General features: G+C 42.7%; 1 protein-coding gene and 1 non-coding gene across 5 annotated transcripts in view; one reads left to right on the top strand and one right to left on the bottom strand.

Moving 5' to 3' along the window:
* PRKCZ (protein kinase C zeta) overlaps positions 1-17,346 on the top strand; it is a 93,313-nt gene that overhangs the window by 24,449 nt on the left and 51,518 nt on the right. The window lies entirely within an intron of this gene.
* Positions 883-954, bottom strand: TRNAI-AAU (transfer RNA isoleucine (anticodon AAU)). Its single transcript has one exon. It is a non-coding gene; the product is annotated as a tRNA-Ile (tRNA).

Genomic DNA, 17,346 nt, shown 5'->3' on the forward strand with positions numbered 1-17,346 from the left:
CTGCAGAGCTCACTGAAAGCGGATTGAAAGTGCATTATTTGGCATGTGTGAACACACCCTTAATGTCATGTTAACACTTAATGCTTTGCTTCAGTTTTTGTTTTTTTTTAGATTTCTGGTTTGGTCTACAGCCCATATCCTATTTTGTTTATTGAATGTCCCATCCGGTTGATTGTGTTGACTCACTCTGGATAATCCACCTTGAGTACCAGTGAGAAAGGTGAACTATAAATAATGTAATTTTTTAAAAAATGCAGTGGTGAAATTGGGAGTACTGACAGCCCTCACCCCCTTTGCCGCTGGATTGCAACAATGGCTGCTTTTCTTTGCTTGCCAGCTCAGGCTCCTTTTGGGCTCATCCATTGAAGAGGAGCAGCTTTGAAACGTGATCTGCCTGCGCTCTCCCACCCATCAGTAGGATGGTGGCATGCAACAACTTCTGCTAGAGGGAGGAAGAGAGCAGTTGTTCATCCCAGTGGCAGCAGTTGCTGCATATGTGTTTTTTTGGCAGGTGTGTGTGTGAGGCCCGTCTTACCTATAGTTATAGGTTGTTGGCCAAGGGGTGTCTTTGAGTATATAATAATTACTAGGTACTGTCAAGTCACAACTGACTTACAATGATCCCATGAAGTTCCACCTCATGGTGCTTTCAAGGCAAGCGATGAGCAGAGGTGGTTTGCCCTTGTCTTCCTTGGTGGTCTCCCATCCAAGTACTGACCATGGTTGACCCTGCTTAGCTCCCAAGCTCCCAGTATAAGCTGCCTTATACTGAATGAGACCCTTGGTACATCAAAGTCAGTATTGTCTGCTCAGACTGGCAGCGGCTCTCCAGGGTCTCAGGCAGAGGTCTTTCACATCACCTACTTGTGTGGTTCCTTTAACTGGAGATGCCAGGGATTGAACTTGGGACCTTCTGCATATTAAGCAGATGCTCTACCACTGAGCCACAGCCCCTCAAGACTAGTCTGGGATATTTACTTACTTTAATGATATTGCTCATTTAGCCTACAGGCCTTGAACAATGTCACACTAGATACAACAAAAATATTTTAAATAACCAACCAGTTACCACTCTTGAGGTTCTTTGAATTTAATTACATGAGCAAAAAATTTGGCTACAGCCAGTGTAACTCCTAAATCCATGCCTGCCACAATTTTCTTAACCGTATCTGGTATTGACAGCCCCTCGTTATCACAGAAAAGAGGAGTTATCCATAAATCCCCAATACTGCAAAAGGTACTGTGTTCATTTTATTCAGTTTGTACCCTGCTCTGTTTCCCAGCCAGTAAGCAATGCTCAAAAGTTTCTAGCACAGTCACAAACCCATATCTGAGTCTGGGATATTTGGGCCGCTACTTTGAGTGTGTGGGGTCCACAAAAACATGGAGCTTGGTCCTTGTGGTGGGGTGTATGATCATTGCTTTATACAAAAAGAAAGGGAAGCATAGGTTTTAGCGCTGGTGATGGAGAGTGTGGCGCTCATAAAGAGTGAAACCAAGTAGCAGTGTCCATCATTATCTTCAGGAAAGACAAGGTGCCTGCAAAAATGGTCAACAGGGTGAAATGGCATGAACAGCTAACTGTGGTACTGTGTGCCCTGGCCTCACTAGTTAGTCATTTATTAATATGGCACATACCCAGTCATAAACAGAAGAATGGAACCGTCAACAGTTGATTAAAATCCCATCGATATTAAAGCCAGAAATTCCAAATATAAAAGTATATAAAATACATGAATACAAGTATAAAAAATATAAACTACATAAACTCCTAAGAGGGCACCACAAAGTACATAGGTAGTGATACAGGTCATCCCAGCAATTTGCGCCTAATTTTGGACGCGGCAGCACAAAATTTAGCAGTGTCAACGGTAACCCTTGGATTTTCATCCCAGAGCAGCTTTCTTGCCCTCTTGTCCTCCGAGTTATCAGAGAGCCTGTTAGTCTACGGGCCTCACTAGTCTTGGGTTGCAGCAGCAGCAAGGCAGCACAGAGCTGCTTGTGCTCATGCAAAAAGCACTTTGGAGGCATGGCCTGGTCTAGCTCTGCCTCTAACAAGTTGCTGAACATTAATTAAAAGACTTTCACGTATGAATGAACTATGGACTGAGGCTGGCATGAGCCCTTTTTGGCATGGAAACCAGAGGCTTGACAGGAGCCCGTGTAGAAGCTAAAATAGAGCTTAGTTGGTCTAGATTGCACGTCAAGAAGAACCAGGCAGCATTTGGAGATGACCAATAAGCTATGAGCCTGGAAGTCCTTGGGTTTGCATCTTTCCTCCTCGTCTGTTATGCCAAGGCTTCCTGGTGTAGAACAAACTGCAGTTTGTTGTGATACTTTAATTATATGTTTTAACCAACTGTGACTTCTTTCTTGCGTGTATACTGGGATTCCAATCCAAAATCTGACCCCAGCTTTGAATGTTGGCTGGTAGGGAAGAAACAAGCCCTGTTTTGTCAATGTGATTGCATTCAGATGCCCTTACAAACTGCAGTTTGTTCAAAACTTGAAAGTTTTGAGTCCCCTTGTGAGTGAGGGGAGGAGCACATAAGCCTGGGTACTTTCTGGCTGTTGTCTTCCTGAATAAACCACAATGTCTGAACATAGCCCTCAAGAATGAGCATGTCACTGCATAACGTTCATCCGGAAATGAGCATTCCTGTTGAATGCTGAAGCTGATCTGGCAAAAGGAGATGTCAAGCAATTATAGGCATAATTATGCCAACTACAGGGTATAGCTGTAATGTTGTATTTGCATGTAGTAAGAGGCTACTGAAATATGGTAATATAAAGCTTCAAAAACAAGCTTAAGGTTTGCAGAATTGCCAGCACTTAGTACTCAGACGTAATCCAATTTTGTTAAGAAACAAATATAAAATATATATACGCAATCCAATTTACTTCACAGTACTTTTTGTTTCATGTTGAGGAAAATTTATAAAATGTAGGACTCCTGAGAGCTCATGTGTTGTCAGCTACCAGAATTGTTCTTTGGTTTGAAATCAACGTGGAAGGTTAGACCTTGATTCACTGAAGTTTTCTTAACTCTAAATGCTTAAAGGTCTGTGTGTGTCAGGTTTTTCGTTTTAGTGGAAGATAGCTAGGTCAGATTTAAGACGACTGCTCTGTACTTATTGTTATAGGTAGTCTGAAATGGTAAAATCTGGCCCCTTCTGTGAAGCACAGCTTTCACTTTAGGTGTGGCTGAAACAATCTCTTGGGCAAAATAGAAAAGAAAAGGAAACTGCTGATTTTTAAACTTTATTGTCGTTTCCTAGAGCTGCTCTCTTACGGAAACATCTGCACTTGTTTGTTTTGAGACTTTCTGGAGTTGTTGGGCCCTGAGTTTTTGTGTGAAACTGTTGCTTTTTAATATAAATGTCTCCAGTCTCATCTTTGGCTGACTGTATTATAATTGATTGAGCCCATCCCTGGTTGGGAATGAGGGCAGGCTATAAATTTGAATAATAACTAATCATATGAACACGTCAAGCTGCCTTTACTAAGTCCAACCAATGGTCTGTCAAGGTGTGTATTGCCTACTCTGGCTAGGTAAGGTGAACTCATAGGCCTTCACTGATCTGGCCAAACTGATCCATGCGTCTTAACTTCACAATTAGATTACTGCAGTGTGCTGTACGTGGTGCTGCCCTTGAAGACCACCTATTCTCTACAGTATCCGAGGAGCATGCCTATTGTATCAGGTTCTGTGGAACGCAGGCAGGATGGTGCTGCTGCAATCGTCTTGTTTGGGGGCTTCCTAGAGGCACCTGGCTGGCCACCGTGTGAACAGAGTGCTGGACTTGGTGGGTCTTGGTCTGATCCAGCAGGGCTTTTCTTATGTTCTTATATTCTAACCCAGTAATTACAACCAGTCCAGAACGCGGCCACCCAACTGTTGTCAGGGGCTAGCCGCAGGGAGCATATGGTTGTCCATTTCGAAACAGCTGAATTAGCTGCCAGCCTGTTTCTGAGTTCAAGTCAAGTTGCAGGTTTGACCTTTAAAGCCTTTCACGACCTGGGGCCCGCAGATTTGAAGAACCGTCTCCTTCCATGTGTCCCTGTCCACCAATGGTGGTCTTTTATATATATATATATATATATATATATATATATATATATATATATATATATATATATATATATATATATATAAATTTTTATAACACACAATTAAATACAATAATTAAAAAATTACAATAAAAAGAAAATATATATATAAAAATACACAATGGTGGTCTTCAGGTAGCCCATCTGCTGCTGTCCCACCATTTAGGGTAGTCCATCTGGCATCAACCAGAGCCTGGTCCTTTTCCGTGGTGGCTCCTGCTCTGTAGACTGGGCTCCCTGAAGAGGTGAGGGGAGGCTCCTTGGACATCTTCAGGAGGTTGCTTGTTTGCCAGGGCTTTTGACGATATTTAAATGGCAGGCATCTTTTAAGGCTGGAGAGAGAGAGAGATTTGGGTTTCCTTGTTTTGGTTTTAACTGGAAATGTTTTAAAACTATTATCGTAAGCTGCCTTTGTACGCTCTGATGTGTCTGAAAACCCTAAACCACCGCCTCCTAGCCTAAGGCCTCTTAACTCTTAAGGCCAAACTAGGGAGAGAAGCCTGCACTGACCCTAGAAGCTAAAATGACTAAACGGAGGCTATCATATTTTGGTCACATTATGAGAAGACAAGAGTCACTGGGAAAGACAGTCATGCTAGGAAAGGTTGAGGGCAGCAGGAAAAGAGGAAGACCCAACAAGAGATGGATTGGCTTAATAAAGGAAGCCACAGCCCTCAATTGGGAAGACCTGAGCAAGGCTGTCAAAGATCGGACATTTTGGAGGACATTGATTCCTAGGGTCGCCATGAGTCGGAAGCGACTTGACAGCACTTAACACACACACACAGAGGGAGAGAATCCAAACCACACCGCAGAGCTGGCTGTACACGTGTGTGTTGGGCTCTCCCCAGCCCAGTCTTTAAAAGGGGGGGGGGAGAACTGTATACACAGCTGCTGCAGTGCTGCGTGGCTTGCCTGAAGGGCACTGACAGGTGTCAGTCAGATGGCAAAGGCAGTTAAGACATAGATGGGTTGTAAAGGTGTGACTGCAGCCTGAAAGATTTATGGTACTTTGCTGTTGTAATTTTTTTAGACTAGTTGCTTGTAAAAATCCAACAACAACCGGTAATTATGTTTTGTGTTAAGGAAGCGCGCAGTGGCCTCAATAGTTTTAAATTTCAGTTTTTCTTTGTTTAATAAACTTGAAATTTATAGACTTACATCTCTCAGTTTAACGCGAAGGGAAAGATGTAAACTTCTTCTTGATTACTGAGTGCGTGGGTTGGCACCAAAGGGCCCTGGGTGGGGCGGGGAGGAAAAATAGCAGCAAGAGGCAGGCAGTGGCAAACCCCCTCCAAACGGATCTTGCCTTGAAAACCCTACGGGGTCGCCATAGTCAGACACCTTTGTGCAGTTAGAGTTAACAGAACTCAACACTGGGCAATATTACATAATTGAGGGCATTGTTAGGTGATAAAAGGCAATCCTTCTCCAGTTGAAGAATCTTAGCAAAATTTGGTATCGTCCAAAGCAGACATAAATTGTGGGTAACAGTGCTTGTGCTTTTTTGGGGGAAAATCCATAAATAATTATAGGGCGATGGAGGGCTGCTTTCAAATTAACCCCTTGAAGAACAGCTGGTAATAAATTTGGGAGCCAAGCGCTCAGTCATGTCATGTGCTGTGAAAATGTTTGCTTCATGCCTGTGTTTTCTTAGAGCAAACATTTTAACATGTGGAGGGAGCTTAATGGAGCGCTGCAGTTGGCTGCTTCCCGATGTCTGCCCACTGTGATGACAGGCACATCTTGCCTATCTGCTTTACCGTGTCCACCACAGTGAATACCAGTGTATGTGTGATCAATACATGTGTTGTGAACCTGTCCAGGACTTCATCTCCATGTGAGAGAAATGGATTCTACTGATCGAGGTGCTCTGAATGCAGGAGGGAAGCAGATCAGATGTGTGAAATACCTGCAGTGAGAGAGTAAATTCCCTTTTTATGTTCCATCACAATGATCTGCCCAAGTCGGAAATCAGTGGAAATCTTTGTAATACTTCCATTATAAGCCAGCACAGTTTCATCTTGATGTGCGAATTGACCCTGGTGGTCCCTTCCAACTCTATGATTCTATTAATTCAAGTGCCGGTTATGAATCTGTCTGGTTTTTATTAGTTTGTGCCTAATCTACCTATAAGCTGGCAAACTCCAAACTACCCAGTGTCTTTAAACTCCGTCTTGTTGGTGCATCAAGCCCCACACCAATAGACTCAAATAATGAGTGTTAAGACTATTATAAAAACCATTGAGAGCAAAAGCAACCAGCTGTGGAGAAGTATAAAAAGAGAATTGGCTAACAAGACCGAAAGCGACTTCATTAAGAGAATATGACTAATTGCCTGCAACTGCAGAATCTATAATATTTGAACTCTTCCTTAGGTAATGAACCATTGTTTCTCAGTACACTTCATGGTTCACCATCTTTTAGATAACTACAGGGAATATGGAACTTCCTTCTTCTGTCAGTGATGTAGTTGCCACCTCGAGCATTTTATGGGGAAGATGAGTCACTTGTATTATGTATTGCAAAGTTTGTGTACTGTGCTTAGAGTAGTTTGGGGTGACAGACACATGGTTATGACTGTAGCAACTGCAATTTTTCTTTTGTCTTATGCTCTCAGGTGCTCAAAACAGTAATATGTAGTTGCCAGCATTAGGAGGTTTTCCCCTCCAAAACCAGGTTTCTAAAGCTATGAGGTCTAGTAACTTCAGAAAGGCCCAGTAAGCAACTGTTTTAATTTTTAAATGATCCTTCTAATCTTGCACAACACTTCATAGTGCCAATTTAGAATAATAACAGGTGGAATAAACTAACATATCATAATCCCCTACTTGGTAAATTCCCTGAGGAGTCAGTTGAGCTTTTGGCAAAGAAGCTCCTATTAGGAGAAGATCCTCAGCTTTTGCTCCAAACTGCCAAGTTCTGCGCTGTTGCTATTAAAATACGCAGAACTTTATTAGAGAATGATCATTCAAATATTTTACAATTTTATCAATTTTAAGGTGATAGTTTTAATCAGGGGTTGTTTTTATTGATCTTACACCTTTATTTGTACGGGCAGTCTGTAATTCTGCAGTGCAAAACTATTGAGTTTGGAAATTTTGATGTGTTTGCATGTGATTGGTCAGTTGATCGTATTGATTTGATTTGAACGTAAAATCTAGTGGAAGACTCCATCTATACATAATCACTTTCCTTAACTTGAAGCAAGGTATATGTGGCAATACTGGAAAGCTGCATATTTAATGATGCGTTTTAAGGGGTGCAGAGAATGAAAGCTCCCCATTTCAACTCGTGAGTGAGAAGACACTGCTGCTTGGCGAGATAATGAGGCTTTCAAAAGAAAGGGCTAACCAAGTGTACGGTCTTAATTTAGGATTCCAACGTGGGCCAGGTCATGTGCAAACAATGCATACCTTCGTAACCTGTGTCTTGTCTTCCCATGATGAAATGTTTTCAGCGCACAGATTGGCAGCAGAACTACATGTATCCGCTATGCCTTGTTTTCAAGAATCTCTGCTGACTTGGCACTGTACAGTCCCGTGCAAGGTTAGAAGGAACACTGGAAGATTAAATGTTTCTTAAGAGCTTTTATGCAGTCGCTAGACCTGCAAACCTCAGATTGGAACTTGGTTTTAAGGGTTCAGATGGTGGTGACTATAAATTCCATCTTTGAACACTTGAGGCTATAAAGTGAAAGAATTGCAACCATTACTGTCTTAATCATGTGTCAATCCGCCTAAGCTATTCTGGGCAATTACATTGTCCCAGCGTTGTGACCCAAATTAAGAACTCTTGACTGTGTTCTGATTTCCGTTTCTAGTCAGTATACAGCCAAGGGTTTGGAATTTCACACTTGTTCACAAAGGCAATACCTGGTTTGCGAGACATACATATTTTGGAAAAACAAAAGCATAAGATTTATAGCTGGGTTAGCAGAATCGTTCTACAGGTTCCGTTCTTATCCATGGGGGCCAGATCAGGGTTAGGTTGTTTCCTGTATCACAACTGTGTGTGGTCAGGATTTGTAATAAATCCTCAGAGTAGCTCCCAGCTAGGGCATGCAAATCCTAAAGAAATGTGGCATTAATGTGGGGAATATTTCTGTCAGTTTCGGAAAACAGATTTCAATTTTATGAGTGAAAGTGTGAACAAAACCTTTACCAGAGGTTGTCTACGTTTTCACAAGGCTAATAGATGAAATTATTACATGGGGCATATCCAGCCCAGGAGCGAACACTTGGCAATTTGTGATTGACATAGTTAAATGTGTGTGATTGTTCAGATTAAGACATAATTCTTGTCTTGATTGCTTATTGACCAACAACAGAACCTGTGTCTTGTTCATCTTACTGGACCTTTCAATAGCCTTTGAAGTAGAACATGAGGTGAAATTAACAGGATGGCATAGATGTTCACGGAATTGCACACTTCAAAATTTCTGTTTTGTTTCGGGCACTAAGAAGGCAATCAACTGCTTATTGTATGAGACTCCTAGATTTCGTGGCTGCACTGGGACCTTCAGGTATTTGCCATGTGCATAAGTGCCGTCAAGTCGCTTCTTACTCACGGCCACCCTATGAATTAGTGACCTCCAAAATGTCCTATCTTTGACAGCCTTGCTCAGGTCTTTCAAACGGAGGGCCGTGGCTTCCTTGATTGAGTCAATCCATCTCATGTTGGGTCTTCCTCTTTTCCTGCTGCCTTCAACTTCTCCTAGCATTATTGTCTTCTCCAGTGACTCTTGTCTTCTCATAATATGACCAAAGTATGATAGCCTCAGTTTAGTCATTTTAGCTTCTAGGGAGAGTTCAGGCTTGATTTGATCTAGAAGACGCTTATTCTTGTTGCCGGTCCACAGTATCCATTAAACTCTCCTCCAATACCACATTTCAAATGAATCTACTTTCCTCCTGTCAGCTTTCTCCATTGTTCAACTTTCACACCCATACATAGTAATGGGGAGTACTATTGCATGAATTATCTTTACTTGGTCGCCAGCGACACATCCTCAAAAATCTTTTCTAGCTCCTTCATGGTTGCCTTTCCCGGTTTCAATCTTACTGATTTCTGCAGTAAATACTCTTTCAGTGCAATCCTTGAAGAGAGTTACTCCAACGGGTTGAAATTAAATCAAAAGAGTTTCTGTCTAGACCACTGGTTCCCAACCAGGGGTCCATGGACCCCCAGGGGTCCGCGAGAACTAAATTAAGGTCCGCGAAACAAAGTTATAAACCCATGATAAATTAATATTTTCAATTAAAAGTTCTCTATTATAAAATATATATATCCAAATATAATTCTAAGTTTAATGTTTAACTAACAGTTATGATTAAAGTTTATTTTCAAATTCCCGGAATTTTTATTTTGAACCTTGGGGTCCCTGCACCGAACAAAAAAGTCCTAGTGGTCCCTGGTCAAAAAAAGGTTGGGAACCACTGGTCTAGACATTAGAAAGAATTTTCAAACAGCAGTTCCTCAGTGGAACAGGCTTTCTCAGGAGGTGGTAAGCTCTCCTTCCCTGGAGGTTTTAAAGCAGAGGCTAGATGGCCATCTGTCAGCAATGCTGATTCTATGACCTTAAGCAGATGATGAGAGAGAGGGCATCTTGGTCATCTTTTGGGCATGGAGTAGGGGTCACTGGGTGTGTGTGTGGGGGGGGAGGTAGTTGTGAATTTCCTGCATTGTGCAGGGGGTTGGACTAGATTACTCTGGTGGTCCCTTCCAACTCTATGATTCTATGATTCCAGTTTAAGCCCATTCATTTCAATGGGCTTAGACTGGAGTAAATCTCCTTAGCATTGCACTGTTGGTGTTGCCTTCTGGGTGCTGTTGCAAATGCAAAGCCTCGTAAAAATGTCATCTCGCCACCATTTATACCTCTCTTCCTTCAGTGACCTGCAAAGAAGCCAATTGTTTGAAAGAAAACTATTTTTCCTCCTACTGAATCTTGTTTTCTTAATTTGTGCTGTCCATTCAATAGGGCTTTTGATGTGGTCTATTACATTCCTGGATAAATAAATATAAATAAATAAATTTTATTTGCGGCTAGAATGCCAGGATTGAAACGTCTAAGCGTTTTACAAGTTCGAGCTTGTCTTGGTTCATGCTTCTCACACTCCATGCATTGATCAGCTTTGCACATTCCTGGATATTTGGAAGCAGTGGTGTGGTGTTTGTGTCTTTAACAAGTTTTTAGCAATGTACCCATTGTTTCAGTGCTGCCCCCCCCCCTTTTGCAGTTCTGTTTAAGAAAAATAAAACATAAGAATAGGAACTGAGCTCTGGGGATAGAAATCCGCCCTGCATAAAATTGTACTGGCTTTGGGCTTGCTTTGCAAAGAAAAAGCTGAGAACAGAGGGATGATTCAATTGAGCATGACAATGGTGGTGGTGGGGAGAGGAAATAAAGTCAAGGTCAAGATTTATATTGCTCCTGATTGCTTTTCAGTGCTTGTGTGTGTCTGGATAAATATATATTAAATTTAAATATAAATTTAAAACACAGTTTTAAATCACTGTACAGGAGGAACTGACTTCTGAGCAACATGTTTCCTTTTTATATATTTTTTTCTTAGAGCTATCTGCTTAGCAGTTTCCTTTCTGTGGTGGTTGTTCACATTTTTTCAGTTTAATGGTTATTCCTCCAAGTGATTGGAAACAAGAATTATTTTTGATCTACTCAACAGTGTACGTCCCACATCTTCATCAGCCAACCTGCTTTCCATTGTTATGCATCAGCGTGTTTGCATAATTGTGTATAGCTTTCTAAAAGTCAAGATTACTTGGATGAGAGAGTGAGGGTTGTTATGTAGCTATTCACAATGTAAATCAACCTTGCATTATGGCATCCTATGTATCTGTAAGCATAAGGATATAAATTGCTTATATTCACAATATGTGCTTGAAATATTTATGATGAATTTTTAGATGTGCTCCCACGATAATTCCTTAGCTGATGCTTGTGGGTTTTTTTTCTTTGTCCCTTTTGTGTGTCTAGTAGGTACCTAATTTGCCCTTTATATGCTCTTTACATGCAAAGAGAGGAATCAAAACTACTTAAGTACTCACAGCTGTCATTTTGGGTATGTAAATTTACTTGCATGCTGGGATTTCAGCTTGGTGATAAGGATACTGTATTCCCGCATGACATGGGGGAAGCCCCTCCTGTCAGATGGCTCAGGAGTTGATCTGGATTTGGGATTGGGTTAAAAACAGGCCTCTCTGTTCTGTACAGAAGGTGCAGAACAGAGCAACCAAACTGATTTAGAGCAACTGCCCTATGAGGAGTGTTTGAAACGCTTAGGGCTGTTTGGCTTAGAAAGAAGGCAGTTAAGGGGAGATATGGTAGAGGTCTATAAAATTATGCATGGTATGGAGAGAGTAGACAGGGATAAACTTTTCTTCTTCTCTCATAATACCAGAACGCGGGGTCATCTGCTGAAGCTGGAGGGTGAGAGATTCAAAACAGATAAAAGGAAGTATTTCTTCACACAACGCATGGTTCAGTTGTGGGGCTCCGTGCCCCAGGAGAGGGCTATCTATGGCTACCCATCCAAATGAATAGTAGTCATGATGCATATCTATTCTCTCCAGTATCAGAGGGGCATGCCTGTTATATTAGGTGCTGTGGATAATGCTGCTGCAGTAGTCTTGTTTGTGGGCTTCCTCGAGGCACCTGGTTGGCCACTGTGTGAACAGACTGCTGGACTTGATGGGCCTTGGTCTGATCCAGCAGGGCCTTCCTTATGTTCTTATATGTCGGGGCCTCATTTCCTCATTGTTATAATGGAGGTTTGTGCAGATCGCGCCGATGACCACTGAACCTGCCTTCCACTGCCTTCTGGTACACTGTTAAGTCCATAATTAATAAAATCTTAACTAAGAAGCGGCTTCTCAGTCAACAGGATCTGACTGCAAGAGGGGGAAAAACCAGTTCCATGCTATTGAACACCACTGACGTAAGCTGCATCTCTGGGCAGCTTTCCACTCGTTCTGGGGAGGTGAGCCTCCAATGTGTTTGCACAGCACAATATCTCTGTCCATGTTTCACTTGAAATGCATTCTTATGACTTCTGCTGCCTGAACTAAGTGCACTGTAATAACTTTTATTTAGTAAGCTCGCTCTGCCGCAGAACTCAGGGCACCGAGCAGTAATACAATAACCATTACTGCACAGCCATAATTTAGATTTGCTCAGCCCATAGGAATGACATCTTGGGAATTCCTTTGCAACGTACATTATACCGGATCTTACAATTCAGTTGCACGCGCTTACGAATATTATCCATAACGTAAAGTGCTGAAGATCTTAAGTCCCCATAACCGGTCGCATTCTGGAGTTATTTGTGTGCAAAATGTGACAATAACGGGTCTCCTCTCAGTTTTTCGATGATTTTTTTTGCCCCACATTATTAGTATCTGCAAGCTGATTCAAATCAGAAAGTCAATCCAATTTGCAACTAGTCCAGAGAAAGGTGGTACAAATTGGAAGGGGTCAGACTGAATCCGATCTGGAAGCTGATTCAAACAGTGTCTTGGGACAGAACAAACATTATAAGCTGTCTTGCAGAATCAGAATTGGGATGCAAAGGCCGATTAGGGTTACCAGTTCATTTTATTATTATTTTTTAATAGTTCTGCCCTGCAACACTAGACACTGTCTGCCCCGAGGCTTCGTATCCAAAAAGACTGAATGTACAAGAGAAGCAGGGCGGAGGGAAATGGCAAAAGAGGAAGATTAGATTGATGGGAATGTGTACTGAATTCGGCCAGGCTGGTTCCCCGGCCCCCTGCTTGGATGTAAGTAGTAGAACTGCCCTGTGGCCCCTTAATTCCCATGGCCAGCAATAGGATCCTTCCCACTTTCTTCAGTCTCAGGACAACCGGCAGTTGGAGCAGAGTTCTTTCTGGCAGGGAGGGGGTGGCAGGCTCCTTGTGAGTTCTCATTCTCCGGCTGATAGCTGGTCCAGAGGAAGGGCTTTTAAAAACTAAAGTAATAATCGATCAGTCCCGGCCTTCTGCCTAATGTCTTTCCACAGCAGCCTGACTGTAGACGTTCTGCAAGTGAATGAAGGTATTAGGGAGGATTTGTGGGTGAGTGTGTTGATTTGTTTGGATGCGGTTTGTTGTGGCCTCCCTGAGGAGGCTCTTAAGGTAGCAGTGATGTTTTAAGATGGTTGTCTGCTCTAGCTCAGTAGAAAATCCCACTAAGGGAGGATGTTTGAAATACAGACCGGAACCTAGGAGCAGGCGGGGGAAATTCAAATCCTACAACCAAGGGCCAGAATCTAGGGGCTCCGTAGCTGCACAAACTGATGACTTAGCTTTGGGGACAAGTTGAGATGACTGTACAGGTAGGGTATCCCTTATCTGGACTTCCCATATCTGGACTGATCCAAAAACCAGACCCTTCGCGCCGACATGCAGGCAGATCCGTACTGCCTGCTTTCAGTGTTTACTCTCACCTAAAAAAAAAAAAAATACAGTGTACACTGCATCATAGGTAGAGACTGAAAGCTTGCCGTTCAGATTAGACGAGTGGGGAATTAAACTCAGTTCTCCAGATTAGAGTCCACCGCTCTTAACCACTACACCACGCTGGCTCCCGTGTACCACGCTGGCTCCCGTGCACACCATCTGGGACTATATATGGCTAAAATGTTTGTATAATACTGGCTGTCCCCATAGTCAGTCGCATGTAACTTGGCTCAGCACAAATTTGAATACGGGCTCTCCTCTGTCTCCATTACAGATCTTGAAAAATGCCCTTCCCCTTTACTGTTGATGTACCAGCAAGGCATTATTCTTTTTACCCTGTGAGTGTACTTTAAAGCTAGAGTGAAGCTTTAATCTGTAATGTTTAATTTAAACAGCATCCCAAGGTATGCTTAGAGTGCAGTAATAGAAGATTGTATGTGGCGTGTTCTGACAAACATGCGTGATGAATGGCCCATTTGTCCGCAAAGTCACTAGCAGTGGGAGAGAGCCCTTCGGTTAAAGAATGTTTCATTTTTTAGAAGACATTTTGAAGCGTCAATGTGTTGGTTGGCATCAGGAGCCCTTGAAAGCTCTTTGTTTTAGTACCAAAGGAATGCCGCTGGGAGTTGAGGGTAATTTACTGGTTCCACTGGTTTCATGAAAGAGTTAACAGAGTGGCTTATTCGCCTGTACAGTTGGGTTGGTGGCTGCACTGTTCAGAACGTAGGCATGCATTTCCACTCATACATTCTGAATCGATCTCCCACATAAAGGAAAAGGTACTCTGCCGCAAACTGAGAGGCACATGCAGAGGTCTAGAGAAAGAACTATGATATGCCAAGGAGTGCTTTAGGGTACGTGATTGAAGAGGAAGTTTGGATGGCTCTAGATTTGGCACAGAAGGATAAAAAGAGATTGGCTGTGAAACTTCTAGCTTTTTTGTCAGTAACTACCATTAATTGGTGGTGGGTAGGTGGATGAACACATGAAGCTGCCTTACTGAATCAGACCCTTGGTCCATCAAAGTCAGTATTGTCTACTCAGACTGGCAGTGGCTCTCCATGGTCTCAGGCAGAGGACTTTCACATCACCTACCTGCCTAGACCCTTTAACTGGAGATGCTGGGGATTGAACCTGGGACCTTCTGCATGCCAAGCAGATGCTCTACCATTGAGCCACAGCCCCTCCCCAAAAATGTCTTTCAACCAACGAATCTACAAACACAGGCTAATCTGGTGAACTGGATTTGTTTCCCCACTCTTACACATGAAGTCAGCTGGGTGACCTTGGGCAAGTCACAGTTCTCTTAGAGCTGTCTCAGCCCCACCCACCTCACAGGATGACTGTTGTGGGGAGGGAAAGGGAAGGTGATTGTAAGCCGATTTGAATCTCCCTGAAGTGGTAGAGAAAGTCAGAATATAAAAACCAACTCTTCTTCTTCTCCTTCCCTTCCTCTCCCCTCATCAGACACCTTGTGAGGTAGGTGAGGCTGAAAAAGTTCAGAGAGAACTGACTAGCCGAAGGTCACCCAGCTGGCTTCCTGTGTAGGAGCAGGGAAAGCAACCCGGTTCCCCAGATTAGAGTCCACCGCTCATGTGGAGAAGTGGAGAACCAAACCCGGTTCTCCAAATTAGAGTCCACCGCTCTTAACCACTACAGCGTGCTGCGAAAAACACAGTGCAAAAGTTCCTCAGAATTAAAGCAGCATTAATGGAGTAAAAGTCAGAGAAGATTTCAAAATGAAAACTAGGCATAAAAACACAGAGCATCGTGTATACCAGTTTATGGACGTTCAGACATACCTTGGAGATATTGCGAATTTGGTTCCAGACTACTGTAATAAAGGGAATATCGCAACAAAGCGAGTCGTACAAATCCCCCCCCCAGTGCATATAAAAGTTATATTTACACGACACTAGTTTATTAAGTGTGGGCTTCGTAGAGGCACCTGGTTGGCCACTGTGTGAGCAGACTGCTGGACTTTATGGGCCTTGGTCTGATCCAGCATGGCTCTTCTTATGCTCTTAAGTGTGCAAAAGCATTATGTCTATCTAAAAAAATGTACATACCTTAATTTAAAATACTTTATTGCTAAAAATGTGACACAGAGACACGAAATGAGTGCATGCCGTTGGAAAATTGGCGCTGGTAGACTTGCTTGATGCAGGGTTGCCGCAAACCTTCACTTGGTTAAAAGTGCAATATCTGCGGACCATGATAAAGCGAAACGCAATAAAACAAGCTATGCCTGTACTCCTTTCCCAGCAGTCTTGGGTTTGGTAGGCAGTTCCTGTGAATGGTGTTGTTTGAATTTTTTGTACCTGGTCTTAAATTTGTAAGTATGGTTGTAGTGGTATGTGGAAACAGAGTTTGAGTACTCCACACTTGTCTCTTTAACACAGAGATCATTTGACCTCAAGATGGAGTTCCCTCACTTGTGTAGGAACGGCAATAGCCATTTCTCTTGCACAAGCTACAAGTGTTTGCAAAGAATGCTCACTTGTTTGGTCTTTAGCAAAACACTTTTTTGGAGCAAAAAGGGAATTCTCAAAGTGTACAGCTGGCAGACCTCTTACATAATTTGTTTTACTCTCTGGGAAGTGACTCTTGCATTGCAGAAGCGAATGAGCGTTCCTGCACTAACCATTTATTCTTCTGTCCGGTGCTGTGTAAACCAGAATTGCAATCTACTTAGCAACTATTTGATTTGTAATAATTGTATAGAATAGCTTTATTGCAAGACACTCACTACTTTTTGCAAGCTACACAGTACAAGCTGCTGTTAATGGTATATATGTATTTATATCCAAAAGTTGATGCGTTAAGTATGAGACAACATAACAAAAACAACACCATATAATACCTTACAATACAAACATAAAACGTAAAATAAAAAAAGACAAGCAATTTCTGGGTGAGCATATAGAATTTTGTTTCCCTTTCAGCAACTTCCCTTAGTTGTGCTATTCCTGCTTTTCAACTGCAGTCCAGAGTTTGTCTTCCTGGGGATGGGACTTGTCGGGGTTTTTGCTTTGCCCCTTCCCTCTCCCACAGCTTAGTTGTTGAGGGTTTTCTGAGTCCATCCAGTAGCAGTTCATCCTGATGTCTCAATCAGCTGAAATCAGCAACTGCTTTTGCTCCTTTTGCTGACCATGCAAGCTCCTTGGAGTTTTGCCGTGGCCTTAACAGCTACTGGGTCTGTTATGGGGAAGATCACCTATGCTGGCCAAGTAATTTTAACTGGGACATAATTGAGGACTCAGCTAATGAAGCAGCCATCCGCTAGGAAGTGGGAGGTAATAGTGATGGACTAGCATCTGTGAAGAATTAGCAGCTCCCCACCCATCTTCACTACCAACAGACATGTTTAGCCTGGAGAGGAGAAGACTGAGAGGTGATACGATAGCCATCTTCAAGTACTTGAAGGGCTGTCATATAGAGGAGGGTACCGAGTTGTTTTCTGTTGCCCCAGAAGGTCGGATCAGAACCAACAGGTTAAAATTAAAAGAGTTTCCGTGTAGACATTAGGAAGGATTTTCTAACAGAGCGGTTCCTCAGTGGAACAGGCTTCCTCAGGAGGTGGTAAGCTCTCCTTCCCTGGAGGTTTTTAAGCAGAGGCTAGATGGCCATCTGTCAGCAATTCTGATTCTATGGCCTTAAGCAGATGATGAGAGGGAGGGCATCTTAGCCATCTTCTGGGCATGGAGTAGGGGTCACTGAGGGTCTGGGGGGAGGTAGTTGTGAATTTCCTGCATT

Source organism: Euleptes europaea, chromosome 19 (genome assembly GCF_029931775.1).
Source record: "Euleptes europaea isolate rEulEur1 chromosome 19, rEulEur1.hap1, whole genome shotgun sequence".
Classification (NCBI taxonomy): Eukaryota; Metazoa; Chordata; class Lepidosauria; order Squamata; family Sphaerodactylidae; genus Euleptes; species Euleptes europaea.